Here is an 18,605-nt window from a genome sequence, read left to right on the forward strand (position 1 = left end):
CCATTGATGGATAAGTGGTCCGTTCAAGGGTCCGTTCAGGTGGTCCAAATTCCTAGAAGCCTTGGACAGCCAAGCCATTAAGCCTAAATGGCCAGTGAACCCCTAAGCAGATCGTTTAGGCTTCATTTAAGGGTTTATGGCTGTTTTAGGCTGATGGACTTGTTTGTTAAACCATCTTAACTTTTTCCCAAGTCTAAGGTGTTACAATATCTCCCCCTTGGAAACACTATACCTCAAATGGGACGCAAACTAGTATGAAAGAGAGTAGGAGAGATTCTAACAACCCAACATGAATGCAACTCCATCTAAATGAACATAAACTAGGATGAACCTCGACTCCAAGGTAAAACATTTTTAGAACATCATTTCATAAGGCATACATACAAGTCGCACTAAAATGCATAGAATCACGAAGCAATCAATCACGCTCAATCATATTCTCAAAAATAAGATTTTTCTTTCATGAGCATTAATGCATGAGGAAACACGAGGATTAATAAGATACATGAAATAAAAAGGATGAACCATGAGGGCTAAATACCTGAAGCTAGAGTAAGAATGGAGGGCAATAGATGAGGATATTGGGACATCATATTGGCCTCGGTCTCCCAAGTAACACCCTTAACCAATTGATTTCTTTACAACTCTTTTACAGAAGAAACTCCCTTATTCCTCAACTTTCAATCTTGTAGGTCTAAAATATCAATTGGAACATCTTCATAATAAAGACTTTCCTTTATGCCAAGAGTCTCTAATGGCACAACAGATGTCAAATATCCAACAAATATCTTCAATAAGGATACATGGAAACTGAATGTACGGATGCTAAATCATTAGGCAATTCAAGCTCATAAGGAACCTTACCAATACGCCTCAAAATCTAATATGGGCCTACATATCACGGACTAAGCTTCCCTTTCTTTCCAAACCTCATAACACCCTTCATAGGTGAAATTTTCAAGTAAACCCAATCATTAACATCAAACTCAAGATATCTTCTTCTAACATCATCATAGGAGTTTTATTGATTTTGAGTCATTTTCAACCTTTCCCTAATAAGCCGAACATTCTACATAGCCTCGTGTACCAACTCGGGACCTATCAAAGCAAACTCACAAACTTCAAACCAACCTATTGGAGATCTACACCTCCTACCATAAAGAGCCTCAAATGGAGCCGTACTAGTGCTTGAATTATAACTATTATTGCAAACATAATCAATCACAGGCAAACGATCATCCAAATTACCCCTAAAATCAATCACACAAGCTCTCAACATATCTCCCAAAGTTTGAATAGTACACTCTACTTGCCCATCAGTTTAAGGATGGAATGTTGTACTAAGCGTGACATGAGTTCCAAGGCATTTATGGTAAGATTTCTAAAATTGAGAAGTAAAGTGGGTACCACTATCAGAGATAATGGATAGGGGAACTACATGCAACCTAACCATCTCTTTTAGATACAAATTAGCATAATCTTTCACCAAATAAGAGACCTTGACGGGAATGAAATGAGTCGACCTCATCATACGGTCTACTATAACCCAGATCAAGTCATGTTGTCGCCGAGTGCGGGTTAGACCAACAATGAAGTCCATATTCAACTTTTCCCACATCTAAATAGGAATACTAATATCTTGGGGAAAATTTCCCACCTTTTGTTGATAAACTTTATCTTGTGGAATATAAGGACACTTAGCAATGAATTCCATAATATTCTTCTTCATGTCATTACACTAGTAGACCTCTCGGAAGCCACGGTAGATCTTTGTGGCTCCCGGATGAATGGAATACCAAGAACTATGAGTGTCAGATAAAATTTTCTCCCTCAAGTCATCAGCATTGGGGAAAAATAAATTACCTTGATATCGAAGCACACAATCTCCCCTTTGGGAGAAAGCCTCAACGGACTTTTTAAGCACTGCTTTCTTCAATTTAACACTAATAAGATCAAGATCTTGCTTGGCTTTCACATCAAACACAAAGGATGATTCTAAACCATTATGAACAACACCACCACCCTCAGCTGAACCAACAAACTAAACACCTAGTCGAGCTAGTCTATGTACGTTACAAACCAACTCTTTCTTACCATCCTCAAAATGTTCAACATTATTCATGGATAACCAAAATAAGGCATCGGCTACTACATTTTCTTCGTTCCAGTAATAAAGGACACTCATATCATAGCCTTTCCAAAGTTCATCCATCTACGTTGGCGAAGATTTAGATCATTTTGCCTGAACACATATTGCAAACTTTTGTGTCGGTAAAGACATCAACATGGACACCATATAAATAATGCCTCCATATCTTTTAGGAAAAAGCAACCTCCGCTAATTTCAAATCATGGGTTGGATAGTTCTTTTCATCAATCTTGAGATGCCTTGAACCATAAGTAATAACTTTCCCATTTTTCATAAGAACACACTTTAATCCAATCCTTGAGGCATCACAACAAACCCATTGGATCCTTCTGGTAAAGTCAACACCGGAGCGGAGGTAAGTCTATCTTTCAACTCTTGGAATCTCTTCTCACACGCTTCCAACCATAAGAACATAACTTTTTTTTGGTCAATGGAGAGGCAATCGAAGAAAATTCTTCCACAATCCTGCGATAAAATCCTTCCAACCCACAAAACTGCGAATATTCGAAGGGGATAGAGGTCTAATCCAACTCTTGAGTGCATCTATCTTCGTAGGGTCTACCTCAATATCCTTATCAGAAACAACGTGGACAAGAAATCCACGGATCTCAACCAAAACTCGCATTTACAAAACTTTGCATTGTTGGTCCTTTAGGACTTGCAACACAATCCTCAAATAATCGGCAAATTCATCCTCACTCCTTGAGTAGATCAAGATATCATCGATACACACAATTTCAAACATATAAAGATATTATCTTAATACTTTATTCATCAAGTACATGAATGTGGCCAGAGAATTAGTCAAACCAAATGACATTACGAAAAACTCATAATGACCATATCAATTTTGAAAAGTCATCTTAAGAATGGCATCTTCTTTTACCTTGAATTTGTGATAACCCGACCGGAGGTCAATCTTAGAGAAATAACTCACTCCTTGGAGTTGATAAAAAAATCATAGATTCTTTGAAGAGGTTACTCCATTTTAATGGTAACCTTGGTCAAATACCGGTAGTCAATAAACATGTGCAGTGAACCATCTTTCTTACAAATAAAAAAAATAGGAGCACTCAATAGTGAGATACTAGGTCAGATGAAACCCTTATCCAACAAATCTTTCAGTTGTTCCATTAATTTCTTAAGTTCTACTGGGGCCATACAGTAAGGGGGAATAGAAATAGGCTGCATATTTGGGATAAGGTCAATATCGAAGTCTGTTTTCCTTTCGGGTGGAATACCAGGTAGATCATCTAGGAATACTTCCAGAAACTAATTTATAACAGGGACCGAATCGAGAGTAGGGATATCAAAATCTACATCCCTAACCTAAAAATATTGATATATGCAACCCTTTGCAATCATTTTTGTAGCTTTAACACAAGACACAAATTGACCCTTAGGCATAGAATTTCTCCCTTTTTCACTCTAGTACGGGTTAATTCCATTCAGGTTCTACAAAAAATAGAAGCATAACAAGAATAGAGCCAATCCATACCAAAAATGACATCAAAATCTAACATATCAAGCTCTACAAGATCAACCAAAATGACTCTATGGGAGAAGGAGTCGAGACAAGTTCTATAGACTCTTTTAGTCACAATAAATTCACCAATAGGAGTAAAGACAGAAAAAGGGTGTAATAACATATCTGGAGAAAACTTGAATCCATAGCAACATATGGTGTCACAAAAGACAAAGTAGCACTGTAATCAAGCAAAGAATAAACATCTAGATGAAAGAGTTTTGACATAGCAGTAACCATATCGAGAGAACCGACTTGCTCATGTTGAGTTTGAAGTGCATAAAATTTGTTTTGATTCTACCCCACACTAAAACGTGACGAAGGGTAAGGTTGAGCTTGTCGACAATTATCTCTTTCATTATTAGCAACCGAGGGACAATCTCTTATCTTATCCATCTTTCCAGATCAAAAAATACATTATAACTAGCTAGACAATTACCATCATCCTTCCTTCCACACCCAGTGCAAGTAGAAAAGAAGATGTATCATCATTCCCTCATTGAGGATTAGGGTTAGACACCCTATCTTTGTTAAAATTTCAAACTGGAGTATTAGAGGAACCATGACAAGAGAACCTTTGTCGGAATAAAAAATGACCATGTCCATCAGACCTCAAATGTGAAAAGTTACCATCACCGGTCTTTGCCCTCTTTGCCTCCCTAGAACATTCCTTAAGTTTCTCCTCTTCAATTTGTTAAGCATGTATAATTAACCAAGAGATACCCATTTCCTTCCATTTCCTTAATTAGAATGACGGTATCAAATTCCTTAATCACCATTTCAGACAAACCCAAAATAAACTTACTCATCCTTGCCCTAAAGTCGGCAACCATAGAAAGAGCATTTTTGGATAATTTTGTGGATTTCAAAGCATAATTTTTCACACTCATATTCCCTTGAAGAAATTAATGAACTCAAGAAATTCGGCCTCCCTCATTTCAAGAGAAAAGAACCTATCAAGCAAAGAAACTTTGAACTTTTCCCAATAAAGAAGGCCCACATCAACCACCCTCGCTTCGTTCCATTGGTTGAACCAAACTTGAGCAACACCCTTTGATCGATAAGTGACAGATTCCACATTTTCCACTGGTGTCACTCCTATGATCATCAAAACATTGTAAACCTCATCAATGAATTCTTGCGGATCTTTCTCAACCCTTGAAGCATGAAACTCTGAGGGATTCATTCAAGTGAAATCCCTTACTCTAGTCACTGCCATACCCATATTTGGGTTCATAGGAAACAAAACCTCTCTATTGTCTTGAGTCATCATAGCTCAAGACACCACTTGGATAGTAGCTCAGAATTCCACATTAGTTCCACATTAGTCACTTATTTGGCCAAAGGGTCAACGAATAATTGAGGAACATCTAGAGGAGCTTCTAGAGGAGCTTGAAAAGTTTCATGCTCTACATTATCATCCACATTCTTTCTACCGTATGCTCTTCTAGGGGACATATCCTGAAAAGCATCAAATAAGGATTAGGAGATAGACATAGAGTTACACTCTATGGCACGACATTAATAAAAGAAGTGAAGCTTCCTAAATATCTTGTAGTCTCCTTTTCGTAAATGTGGCACGCTTCACACACATTTACACGATTCTACTTGATGTGGCTTATGAGACATCCTAGGACCTTTCTAAACCTTATGCTCTAAATACCAAGTTTTTCACCACCCAAACTATACCCTAGGTGTAACATGGTGTATATGATCATAAAGTCCTACACAAGCCACTTAGCATACACCATACAAGATAATATAAATAAAGATTCAAAAAACATCGTTAAATCATAAAAGAGTTTGACAAGCGGAAGTCTAAGATAAGTGTCAATAAGCCATCTATTACATCATACGTAAAGTGATTAGGATGTAACCCATATATCATATACAAAGTCTAAAAACTAAAATAAAGAAATCAACAAGTGTGTCTCGGTCCTTGGAGCATGAGGACTCACCAATCCTTCAGTGCTAAAAGATCAACTAGCCACAAGTGTGAGATGTAGGAGCGTCAGACCCTACATTAGTGTAAAAGAGTAGGAACAAGTATGCATTAGTTCATGGAATGTACTAAGTATGATAGCAATGCATAAGAAGTATGAAATCATTCTAAAAAGACTTGACATGATATGTAATGATCAAACTAAATCATAAGATAAAAGGGTTAGAAAATATAAATCATAATAATGGTCAATGCATGCTTAATATCTTTAAAACACTTGTGAGATAATTTCATAAACTAACCTTATTTTATTATGTGGGAATTTTACCATATAACCGACATAGACCGTGTGAGCTATAACATAGAAGCTAGTGTCTGTTCCACACCAAAAAGGGATGTCCTTACCTGCCTAGGTAAGAACCATATGCCTGAGTTATAGTGAATCCACTAGCTAATTTCTATCTGAGACAATCATCCTAGCTATGGGGGCAGATAGTTTATAGGACATGGGTAATTACCGCTAATCCACTTTGTGTTAAGTAAAAATCCCACGAAATAGTCATTAATCATATTTTTCTTATCATACATGGAAAGGCGCAATTAAACAACCAATCCAAGCAAGAGTTAATATGTTATAGCTCCTTAATCTTGATTCAACTTAGGTGAGAAAATCTTTCAACCTTATGAATCTTTTATGTGAAAAATCCTTTCACAATCATGTTCTTATTTGTATATGAGAAAATCTTTCACAACAACCCTAATACTTTACTATCAAAGCATGCTCAAATCATGTATATTAACTTCATAAAAGCATCCATATCTTCATCTATTCATCTTTCATAGTTCATAAGCATAATCATGAATTCATAGTCTAAAAGTCATGGATCATGCATGAGTTCATGGGAATCTAACTCAAACTAATGTAGATACTTTAAATTCATTCATTAGAAGATAAGATACAAGTAAATGAATATTAATTGAAAAGAACAATGAAGATGGAATAAAACCCTAACTTTTGGATTGACAATCAAACTTGTAAACCTAGAAGAACATAGGAACCCTATGGAGGAAAAAGCTCCATAGGTGAAGGATAACATGACTTAGTAATCAATGCCCACAATCTATAGGTAGTTAAAGTTCTTGAAACCAAACCCTAGGTTTTCTTCCTTAGAACTTGAGAGGATTTTGGGGGATGATCTTGGATGGAAATTTAGGAATTCAGTTAATGATTTTGAATGGTTAGTTTCTAGTTTTAATTAACTTATATAGGTCTTGAAATAGGGTTTAAAAGAATGTAGTTTAGGTTTCAAACACATAGGGGATTAACCAAAATGATCCTAGTTTAAAAATTGATGAGGTCACCTAAAATGAGTGTTGGACAGTCCATACAAGGACCTCACTGGCCGTATAGGGAACCATCCAGGACACCTCTTGTCTGGCAACCCTAGACGGAAGAAGCCTCCTCTAAACAGTCTGTCCATGTCTATATGATCTGTTTAGGGGTCCATCTCTGCGGTCCAAATTCCTGGCAGCCTTGGAAGACCAAGCTTCTAAGCCTAAACAACTAGTGATCTTATCAGTTTTGGGCTGTTGGACTTGTCTGTTAACCTATCTTAACCATTTCTCAAGTCTGAGGTGTTACCGAAAGATTGCTAAAATCAAGTAGCTTACCATCTATAAAGGTTGGAGTCAAGTGTTTCATTGGCCGAGGAAATGGTCATAGATGATACTTTTACCGATGAATTAGTGATGATGTTATCTCAAACTTCAATGCCATGTTGTGTTGATTATGCGAATTTCATATTTTTTGGATTGGTTCCTGAAAGGGTTTAACATCTATCCAAAGTAGAGGTTTCTCTTTGATGTAAAAAAATATTTGGGATGAGCCTTATCTCTTTAGGGAATGCACTAATCACATTATCAAACGTTGTGTTGCAGAAGTTTAGGTAAATGAGATCATTGAGACTTGTCATGCATTATCAGTGGGTGGACACCACGGAGGAACCCGTACAGCATCCAAAGTGTTGCAATGCAGATACTATTATCCTACATTGTATTGAGATGCATATGCTTATTATTAAATATATATGGAATTCCAAATGGAAAGATGTATCTCAAGAAGGAATGACCTGCCTTTTTCACATATTCTTGAAGTTGAACTCTTTGATTTGTAGGGGATTGATTTCATGGGACCATTTGTTTACTTTTTTGGTAACAAATACATCCTTTGTGGTTTTTGATTATGTCTTAAAGTGGGTAGAAGAAGTGGCTTTACCTAACAACGAAGGAAAGACGGTCACTAAGTTCCTAAAAAGGTACATTTTAAAAAGGTTAGGTACACCGAGGGATATTATAAGTAATGGCGGTTCCCATTTCATTAATCTCCTATTTGAGAAACTTGTGTCCAATTATGTGGTAAAGTAAAAAGTTTCTACACCATCTCACCGGCAAACGAGTGGACAATTTGAGGTGTCTAATAGGGAAATCAAGAATATCATGGAAAAAACTGTGAATGTCAAGCATTCTAATCGGTGTAGCAAGCTCGACAATGCACTTTGAGACTATTGTACAATATTTAAATCCCCCATTAGCATGTGCCCATACAAGTTACTATTTGGAAAGTTCTACCACTTGCCCATTGTATTGGAGCACAAAGCATTATGGGCATTGAAGAAGGTAAATCTAAATTGGGAGTTTGCTTCAAAGAATCGTGTTGGCCAACTCCATTATTTGGATGAATTTCGCCAAAAATCATATGAGAGTTCCGCACTTTACAAGGAAAGTTCAATCAATGGCATGATGCTACAATAAATCACCGGGAGTTTTTGGTAGGTGAGCAAGTTCTACTCTTTAATTCTAGGCTAAATTTTTTCTCAGGAAAGCTCATATCAAAATGGTCTTATCCGTAAAGGGTGACTAAAGTGTGTGGAAATAGGGCAATTGAAATTTAAGATGTCAACCGTGTTAAATTTTAGGTCAATGGCTAAAGGTTGAAATTTTACTTTGGGGAATGTTGCGATTTTGGAGTTATTTAAGTGGTGTATTTGGACGATGCATGAGGGAACGCCCAAGTCAGGTCGTAATGTTATATCAATTGCTACTTGGAAGGCAATCCAATTTTAGTTATTTTAAATCAAGTTTTATTGTTTTGAAGGAAAAAAATAAGCAAAAGCATGAAAATGGATTGGAAAAGGAAGTCCTGATGAAATAAAAGGGGTTCCAGTGAGTTGAATAATAAATTGAGAATGGAGTCTCCGCATTAGGAGTATGAAAATAACTTGAGAAGATGTGAATATGAGTATAAAAAATACATTGAAAAGGTGAAGTCACTAAGCCAAATTGACCATACCTTTACCCTCATCCCCATAACAGGCCTAAAAAGACCCTTCAGATCTTCGTAAATCCAAGTTGTGTGATGATTGGAAAATATAGGCAACCTATGGGATGGAGCTAGCATGCATTTCTCTTTTGGAGAGTGAGAGTTTTAGTTATTCCTAACTTCTTTGATAATGTTCTTTGTGAGAACATGAAATAGTTTTGGTTGTGAGGGTACTTGAAGGATTTTGTTGAAGCATGTTTTTGCATTATAAGGGAGAATTAGTGAGCTTGAGCTTCGATTGATACTGTCTAGTCATCATTTGAAGCTTCTTGAGCATTAATGAGATTTTGTGTATACTTCTTAGTAGTATTACGAAGGCACCTGCATGTTAGCTCACATCGAGAACTATTGTACACACCTTTGTTGACCTAATTTTGTTCTTGATTTACTTTAGCACAAGCAAAATTTTAAATTGGGATGTTGATGAGGATGAGATTTTGAGTCATTTGATACCTTTTTAATTCATTAAATAGTGTCATCAATTCCTATTTATGTCCTTATATGATATTTCGATATATTGGAAGCTATAAAGGCCGAAGGACAAATCAAGGATGAGATCACACTAAAGAGGCCAAAAATGCTGAAATAGAGTGGAAACCCTAAGTTGAAGATCGCCGAAGGCAGTTGACGAATCGCCAAATATACCTGAACACCACCAAGACTGACACTATTTCATGATAAAATGACAAGGATAGTCCGCTAGGAAAGAAAACAATGATGATTATTCAATAGTGAAAAGGCGAGCTTAGTTTCAACTCCTAAAGAAACAACCCTCTAAGTTAAACTAAAAGCTAAAATAAGAGAACAAGTTGGTCGTCGTCAATTTTTCAAATGTGAGAGGTAGACTCAGTCAAGTTCTACAACTAAGATTCAAACACTTGAAGTGTGAAGGCAACAAAGGCTGAGCTGAAGAATAGAACTATGATCCGATTATCAAATAGGCAAACCTGACTAATGTCGCTGAATAGGTCAGGCATGAAATTTTGTACTAATTTTTGGGGAAAGTATAAATAGCTCAAAGGAGATAGAAAATTTATCTTTTTCATATTGAGAAAACAGACCTTTGAATATTAGCTTCTAAACTTTACTCCTAAGAGTTTGGATTTTGAACAATTTTGTAATTGACAATTGAATGTTCAATTCAAAGTGGGTTTTGAAGATTATTGGTAATTATCAATACTTTGATGGCTGAAAACATATTGGTATAATTTCTTTCCCTTTTATGATGTTTGTCTAAACCCAAATTCTTGGGGTGTGATTATGAAGTTGGGTATTAATTAATTTAGTAGCTCTAGTGTCTTGCTTTATTTTTTTGGTACTTATTCATTGATTTGAGTTATTTAGCATGTGTTCTATTTATGGGTTAAGGTTGCAAACTTTATCCTATCTTAGATCTCTGATTGATGCTTTAAAGAGATTGATTAAAGTGGGTAAATAGCTTAATACATACAAATTGGATTTGAGTGTGGTAGTTTTCTCGAAAAAGAAATTGTAGTTTCATTTCTAATTGCCAAATCTGCTCGTAAGAAAGATTTCGTAAGGTATTGGGTTGATTTGTATCTATATATTGATGAGACTGAAAGGAGATTCTATGAAACGACACCTTGAGATCGAAAGAAGATTTTTGTCTCTTACGATTACCCAACCTATCCATGTTTATCTAGCATTATTTAGCAAGAACTAATTGTACCACTATTTGATGTAGGTACCGACTCCCACACCCCTAGATCATTTCTAATTACTTTTTTAAAACCTATTTATTTTATTTGAATTTTGATTATTGATTCAAAACTCATATGTTAAACTTGGTGGAATCATCCACCCATTTTTCCTAATCACTACAATGAATTGGATTGCATCTTTAATTTCCTCATTGAATTCTTCAATTTAGATCACTCCATACTGGATTTGACTCCAGATATATTGTTGGTTATTTATATTGTTAGCGATTGCCTACTCATTTTTGTGAGTAATTTGAGCGTTATCACTACGCTACCTCAATTTGAGGTCTTTCTGACTAAGAATATACTAAAGACTGGTGATGTCATAATGAACTCTGTACAAGTAGTGCATCAAAATATTAAGCATGAAAACTACCACTGTAAACTGCAAATGATGAAAAGGGTTGTTACGCTCGTACACCTTAAGCTTCCTCAATGCATAAGCTATAAAACGACACTTGTGCATAAAATCATAACCCAAACCAATGATAGATGCATCATAATACATTGCAAGTCCCTCACCCTGAGCTGGAAGAGTTAGAAGAGGATTTGTGGTAAGAAACTCCTTGATCTTCAGAAACCTTGCCTCATACTCATTAGACCACTCAAAGGGAACATCCAATCTAGTCAACCTAGACAATAGTGGTGCTACAGAAAAGAACCCCTTGACAAACCATCTATAGTAGATTTCTAACCCAACAAAATGTTTAATCTTTGTCACTAAGGTGGCCCTATCCCAATCATTAAACACGTCTATCTTCATTGGATCTATCATAATCCAGTTCTTGGTTAGCATGTTGACCACAAAAGCTACAAACTCAAGCCAAAACTAATACTTTAAGAACATGACATAAAGTCGTTGATCTCTCAAAGTCGGGAGCACAATCCTCGAATGTTTCTCATGCTCTTCCCTATAGTGCGAGTATAAAAGAATATAGACAATGAACACAATGATGAAGAAGCCCATATACGACCTAAACACATGTTTCATCAAATCCATGAATCTTGTTGGGGCATTGGTCAACCCAAAAGGTATCACTAAGAAACCATAACGGTCATAATGAGTCTTAAGCACTTTTTTAGGGAAGTGATACACCCTGATTCATAATTCATTGTTACAAAACCTCAAGTCAGTCTTAGAAAACACTATTGAACCTAAAACTTATCAACTAAGTCAAGGATATGATTCACATGCTACTTTATATCCACCTTCAACATGTATAGTTGTCTATAATTGATACACAAATGCATTGACTCATACTTTTTCTTTACAATCAAAACATGAGGCTTCCAAGCCTAGACACGGTCTAGTGAAAGCCCTAACCCAAAAGCTCCTCAAGCAGAATATTGAGCTCGTTAAGCTTAGTCAACCCCATACAGTGGGGTGGAATAATAATAGGATGAGTTTACTACTCAAGGCCAATATCAAAGGCAATATCACGCTCACGAGGAATTCCACATATGTTGCTAGGAAAAACATTCGTTGAACTTGTACATGATATGAACATATCATTTATAAGGCCTTCTTTACTAAAATCATGAACATAAGCCAAAAAATCTAAGCACGCGCTTGATCATAATCTTTGAGCTCAAAAATAATAAATGATATCAGGTGGTGTGCGACTACCAGAACCCTACCACACAACCAAGAGAATACTAAGCCTGGCTAAGGTAACAATCTTGGCAAAGCAATCAAGGACTGCATGATAAGGGGATAACCAATACATGCCTAGAATAACATCAAAATCAAGTATATCTAGAAAAATAAGGCCAACCTGCATGTTGCACTCTTGAACCATCAAAACACAAGCTCTACATACCTTATTCACCAATAATGAATCACACACAAGAGTCGATACATGAAATGACACTAACAAGGGCTTAGAAAACAACTTTAACAGAGAAGCAAAGTAAACACAAACATATGAATAAGTAGAACCTAGATTAAATATAAAAACTTGACTGAAGATACACTAAGATCATACTTGCAATAACTGAATCTTAGGCCTTATTCTCCGGCTTAGCAGGATCCACAAAGAAATAACAGTGCCCCCCATGTGCTAGACTCTAGCTCTACAACTAGCTCTACTTGCTTGAGGACCTCCTCGAGCTCTCTGGTACAACCTCTACTAATCTGAGCACAATGCTAATTGGAGGCGCTACACCTTTCCACTTGGGGAAATCTCTAAGAAAGTTTCCATCCTCACCACAATCAAAGCAACCTCGATCACTACAAGGTCTAAGAGATAGACTATCTTCTTCTTTGTGTCCTCAACAACTTGAAATCTAAATAAAGGATTGAACTATATGGCTCAATTGCCCTTGAGGCTGATAAGCATGCAGACCTCTACTTGGAATTCTCTTATCACAAAACTAATATCCACTATTTCTACCCTGAAGTATGCCATGTTAATATTGCCCCCATGTGCCTCATGATGGAGCTCCTCCATAGTACGAGAATGGGCAAACGCATAAAGAAAGGAACAACCTACCAATGTTGAGGACTCTTTAACAATCCAGAGTGAAAGTCTCAATCCTCAGACAAAAAACCAAGATCTCTCCTCCTTTATAAGAAGAATCATGGTAGCATTCCTGAAGAGATCATGAAAACATGTCTCATACTCTAGTACTAACATGGAACCCTGCTCCATCCAAGAGAACTTATCTATTAACCTTTTAGTGACGCTGCACTATATGAACTTGTTGTATAACGCCTCAACAAATAGCATCCATGTAAGGGGAGGTGAACCAGATGGTTTACACTCCATATATGTACACCATCACCGCCTCGCTAATCTGTTTACCTGATAATCCGTGTAGTCTACCCCAATGGACTCAACTAGATTAGGTTGTATAATCGATCATGATAGGTGGTTAAGAACTATTGAGCATCCTAGACATTAGCTCTTGAAAATCTAGTTGGTGCCAAACTCAAGAATCTTCCTTGCATCTTTAGATATTCTACTCACATATAAACCACATGTACTACAAGCTAAGAAACAATAGATGCTTGTGGAGCCTCTATCTAGGGAGCTGCAATAGTAGGTTATGCTCTGAACCCATTGGGGCCTACTGCATACCTCCTAGAACCCCAAAAAATATGAGTGATCGTTGTTTGTAGTCTCAATGCAAATGTAAGATCGAGTGGCGACTGGGTAGATCCCGACCCCATCGGCTTCATAAGAATAGGTGCATGTTCGGGCCTCATAAAGTTGTGGTTATAATGGCACCTACAAACTTCATAAGTAAGAGCGCCAACCCTTAGCCCATGAATAAATGATAACGGACCTCAAGAGCAAGAAAAATAGAAAGAAGAATAATAATATAAAATTAAGGAAAGAACAACGAAAATATGAGAGAATATGTATATACTTCCCTCGAACAAGGAGAAAATATAAGATCCAACCCAAAACTTTGTTGATTCTATAGAAACGTCACAACAAAAGATGAGTATAGACTAACATATACAAAAGACTAACCCAACATATATACATTGAGACGAGTCAACCATAGAAGTCAACAAGATCACCCTTAGTTTGTGGAACACCTGCTACATCAACTTGAGAATAACCAAATATGACTAGAGCTCGGTCTGCCTCAAGAAAAAAGATTAAGAGTACAATATGATTATAAAAATGAGTACTTAGTAGGTATCATAGGTCAATCGAGCTCGTGAATGCAATGATGTAATAATAAGCTAGTGTAACTAGGTAATAGGGAAACAATAAAGTTAAAGTTAAGCATGCTCTATAGTAGGGCTATTATGGTAAATATGGAAAGTAGTTGTAACATCTCGCAAATTGAAATAGCTAGGAAGAAGCTAAGAACTTGAAATAATCATTTTTGGAAATAATGACAAAACCTGGAAATTTGTTTAAGTTAGGAAAAGTTGAGTCTTAGTCAACTTAAACTGGCCATAAATTCTAGCTCAGGATGATTTAGGTGTACTTCCAGATATGGTTGGAAAGCTCTTGGAATTATCTTTCCAACTCAGCCAAGTTTGCGCGATTCCGAGTTTGTATAAGTAAGTTATGCCCTTTGGAAGTTGGGTTGTTGGATTAAGGAAATGTCCAATCCAGATTTTTAAGGGTGTTTTGGTCTTTTCCATACCCTATTATTTTAATTCGTTTTTGGTGAATTAATTAAGGGTCAAAACTGAATTGGTTCAGTTTAGGCAATTGGAGATTTATGCTAGGGTTCTTGAAAAAAGAACGGAAGAGGAGAAAAGGGGAGAAAAAGCAAATTTCGTCGATTTCGTGGAAAATTGCTTGTGGAGTTCATCGGGGGTGATCCCTACTAGGTATGTGAGGCTTTCATAACGTTGGGATCATTCTCTCACGTGCCAAAAATATTTATTTCAGCATGGATTCATCCTAAAAGAGTTTGAAAGTTGATGTTCTTGATACCTATTCTTGTTTTTGATGTTGTTTTTGATGTTGTTCTTGAATTTGGCTGATATGGGGAAGTTTCTGAGATCGTTACATCGTATTATAGAGTCGTTTCAAGTTAGGTTCTTAGGTACATTTGTTGGGTATCTGTCTCTAAAAGAAATTTGAGAAAAAGAATCGAGTTTGGGAGAATTGAGGCTGGAAAACGAAGAAGAAATTTCGTCGGTCGAAATTTGGAAGTGGTGGCGCGTCGCGGCGCTGCTTCCCAGTTTTAGGAAAGTTCATTTCGCGTCACGGAGTGTTCTGCCTAAAAAGTTATTTTTTAAAGCAAAATTTGAATGCCTCTCCGCATCGCGGACCCACTCTCACATTTTGATAATTCGATCTTTTCTCATGTTTAGCTATCTAAATTCATTCCTAAACATCATGAGATTTTTCCTCTCACAAATCTCGATCCTTGAATCCATAAATTCAATTCAAGGAAAGTTAATAGTCAAGTCAAGGGAAGTCAAGAGTCAAGTTAAGAGAAGTTCTTAATGTTTTCCAAAAGTCTTTTGCAAACGTTTTAACTTTGTTTTGAGACTTAAGTTTTGAGTTGAGAAAAGAGTAGAGATTGAAGTCATTTCTTCAAAAAGAGTATATCGGGAATATGTATTCCCAAAGATTAAATGTTTTCACATTTAAACAAGAAAGGAAACTGAGATTTCAAAAAGAGCCTTTGTGCTAGTTTTTCAGTAAAGAGGAAACTTTGATTTCCAAAAGAGCCTACGAGCTAGTTTTTCAGTAAAGAGGAAACTGAGATTTCCAAGAGAGATTTTAAGCTAAGTTTTGAGTAATTATCTCAAACCAAAGAAAGAGTTTTGTTTTTACAAACACATGAGCTAAGTATATTTTGGGAGTAGTATTGAGCACCGATATGGGGATGCGAGTTTATATCAACTAAAGTATCCAAAAATCATGTAGTCACCATGGGTAGAAAATGGTCATTCTTTTTAGATAAATCCTTTTCGCATAGACTAGTGGATCCACTAAGTGAGTTAGGGCCTATACCACAGAAAGGTATAGGATGGTCCTTGGCAGCGTGAGGTAAAGTGTTGTATCACCACTTAAGCTCATAGTGGTGGTTGTCAGTTAGAGAATCTCCCCCAAAAATTATATTATTTTCTTATATGAGATAAGTTGAGTTTGTTACTACATTTCCTTTCACGAACTAAGATGTTTTCAACTGTTTTATAAGATTTATATATTGCATGTGTTTTATTGCTTTATATTTGAGTTAAGTTATTCAGAAGTTGAGAAGAGTCAGGTAAGTGTTTATTTCAAAATCTTTTCAAGCCTATATCTTGTTTTAGCATTCCAACTCGCATACTCGTACATTCAATGTATTGATGCCAGTTGGCCTGCATCGTATTATGATGCAAACACAGGTAACTAGGATCGGTATCCAGTGCATCGTTGATCCAATAAGCACTTCAGAGTTTGTTGGTGAGCCTCTTTGCATTCCGGAGGATCCCTTTTGTTTACTTTCAGTATTAGATAGTTCATTAGGATGTCGTGGGCCTGTCCCGACATCTATCTCAGTTTTTTTAGAGGCTTCATAGATAGTCAGTCAGATGTTAGTTCACTCCTCATCATTTTGTTATTGACTTATGTTCAGATTTGAGTTGTCATTTTGGCTAAGTTAAATGTTTATTTTCAAAACATTATGAGTTCAGTTTGAGACGGTTAAGTTGTTTAGCATTTGAATTCCTTTCTTATGGCATATAGTCTTCCGCTGAGTAAGTAAGCCAGGCCAAGGGTTCGCTTAGGGCCAGCAATGGTTCTCGAGTGCCAGTCACGTCCAGGGTGTAGGCTCAGGGAGTGACAATAGTAAAGCTATCTAAAATCTAACTAGACCCATATAAGCCTAAAAGGCACATACAAGGCATAACAATGAAAATGCATACAACAATAACCCAGTCGAACGCCCAAAAGCATGATGGGTACAAAGAAATGGTTCACTACAAGGAACCGTTAAGTACCTAACACCAACCTCATGTAACCTAGCATCACTCGGAATCTTACATCGGAATAGCTAGTCCTTCCAAGAATCTTACATCGAAAAGCCTTATCGAAACCTAGCACACCCTGGAATGTCATATCCAAAAGACTTGAAATAACCTAATGTATTCTTCAATCGTATGTCAAAATTGCTAGTCTATCCCCGAATCTTACATCGAAAAGACTTGTCATAACCTAACATATTACGAAATATTACATTAGATAAGGTAGTTATTCCCAGAATCATACATCGAAAAACCTTACTAGAACCTAGAAATCTGCTCAATCTTACATCATAGAGGCCTATCCTACCTTGGAATCTTACATCATAATGGTCACACATAAACCTATAAGCTTACAAAATCATACATTGGTTCACATGTATAGAAACCTTTCTTATCCTAAAATTTTACATCGGAATAGATACAACATTAACTATCCCCTCCAAAAATCTAACCTTATGTCATGTATAATGCTAAAAATGAAATGGGGTCCTGAAGGTCCCAAAGGTCTCAACCTATCCAAGAGGTTCACATCTAGCCCAACTCCAATGATGAAACAGGCTCGTGGCCCCCCAAAATTGGCATCTTAGGTAACTCTACCCAATCATAGGCTAAGGCTTTAAACAAATAATACTAAGGCAGTTCTAACCTAAATTCAACTCACGTGAATGAACAAACATTAACTAGTCATAAGAATCTGAAGAATTGTCCAAAATAACCCAAATAAGGCTTAAAATAACAAAAATTAACAAACAAGGAGTCATGCTAGACATCAACCCCATACTTAGCTAATTATCATGCTAGAACAATCAACAAATAAGGTCTAAGGGTAGTATGTTGTTGCCAACATCGAAGCTGATCACAGATGCTCCAAACCTAAAAAAATAGCTAGTTTTCTCTTTCGATCGACCTCCGACTGATGACACACTATCAAATTAATGATCCTAATGTCAATACAATCTTTTACATACTCAAAATGTATTAATGAAAAAGATAAAAAAAAACTAGCTAAAAACAACACTCTTTGACCCAAATAATGAATCACAAAATTGACTGTATTATAGGTCCTAAGAAGCTCAAGGAATTTATGCCCCAGAAACTGACACAATAAAAACTTTAAAAATCCACAAAATAGTTCATACTCAAATTTCAAGAATTATGGATTAGAAAATTAAAATAGAGGAAATTGAAGAGCACTAATGGGTTAAACGCATAAAAAAATGGACCTATCAATGTCCCAATGTGATTCCCTAGCAATACCCAAAAAATGTCCATCAATTCACATAAGAAACAAGCTCTCAAGGTCTTTCATGGAGGAAAAATATAAGATATAAGTTGATTAAAAATGTTGAAACGGTTATAATTGCCACCACGTTACTCGTCGCGTTCACAGGACCAAATGGTAACACTCGTGATAGTTAGTGTTTATTGGGTTTAGTGACCCTTCTATGCAATCGCA

The sequence above is a fragment of the Solanum tuberosum genome, unplaced genomic scaffold, assembly GCF_000226075.1.
Source record: "Solanum tuberosum cultivar DM 1-3 516 R44 unplaced genomic scaffold, SolTub_3.0 scf00049, whole genome shotgun sequence".
Classification (NCBI taxonomy): Eukaryota; Viridiplantae; Streptophyta; class Magnoliopsida; order Solanales; family Solanaceae; genus Solanum; species Solanum tuberosum.